This window comes from Helobdella robusta (assembly GCF_000326865.2).
Source record: "Helobdella robusta unplaced genomic scaffold HELROscaffold_78, whole genome shotgun sequence".
Taxonomy (NCBI): Eukaryota; Metazoa; Annelida; class Clitellata; order Rhynchobdellida; family Glossiphoniidae; genus Helobdella; species Helobdella robusta.
The window spans coordinates 180,617-181,725 of NW_008705446.1; positions in this window are offsets into that span (position 1 = coordinate 180,617).

A 1,109-nucleotide genomic window follows, 5' to 3' on the forward strand; every position below is an offset into this window, starting at 1 on the left:
ATGAAGTGATGATGATGATGAACAGTAGGACGGTCTGTCAATAGAATAGAAAAAATTATCAAAAATAAGCGTAATGGATGATGATAACGATGACGATGATAACTACATCAACAGCGTTAATAATGATGCAACATTGTTGACGATGTTGACAACGTTGAGAATATTGATGTTGATGATGATGGGGATGATGAGGATGTTGTTGTTGATGATGAGGATGTTGTTGCTGCTGCTGCTGATGATGTTGTTATTGGTGATAATGATGATGTTGTTATTGGTGATAATGATGATGTTGTTATTGGTGATAATGATGATGTTGTTATTGGTGATAATGATGATGTTGTTATTGGTGATAATGATGATGTTGTTATTGGTGATAATGATGATGTTGTTATTGGTGATAATGATGATGTTGTTATTGGTGATAATGATGATGTTGTTATTGGTGATAATGATGATGTTGTTATTGGTGATAATGATGATGTTGTTATTGGTGATAATGATGATGTTGTTATTGGTGATAATGATGATGTTGTTATTGGTGATAATGATGATGTTGGTTATGGTGATAAAGATGATGTTGGTATTGGTGATAATGATGATGTTGTTATTGGTGATAATGATGATGTTGTTATTGGTGATTAAGATGATGTTGTTATTGGTGGATAAGAATGTTTTGGTATTGGTGATAAAGATGATTGTTTTATTTGGTGATAAGATGATGTTGGTTATTGGTGATAATGATGATGACTATAAAGATGTTGATGACAAAATAGATGGTGATGACGACGATAACAACACCAATATAACAGAGCTGATGGAAACCAAAGTCTCAATGATCACCATTCATTGTATCAAGTTACCAGGCAGTATGATCTAATGCGTATGTTGAATGTGTTGCTGCAATGTAATTTCTTTAATGATTTGTAATGGTTTAAAAATAGAATATGACGTCATTCTTCATTTTGTGAAATCAACACACACAGCGTCTACTCATCGATTGGTTGGTTGATGATTGGTTGGAATGACCTTGCAATCGAACCAGGTTCCCACAGATTAGAACCAGACGCCTATAACCATTACGCCATCACGCTGTCCAGTTCGGTTTTTCT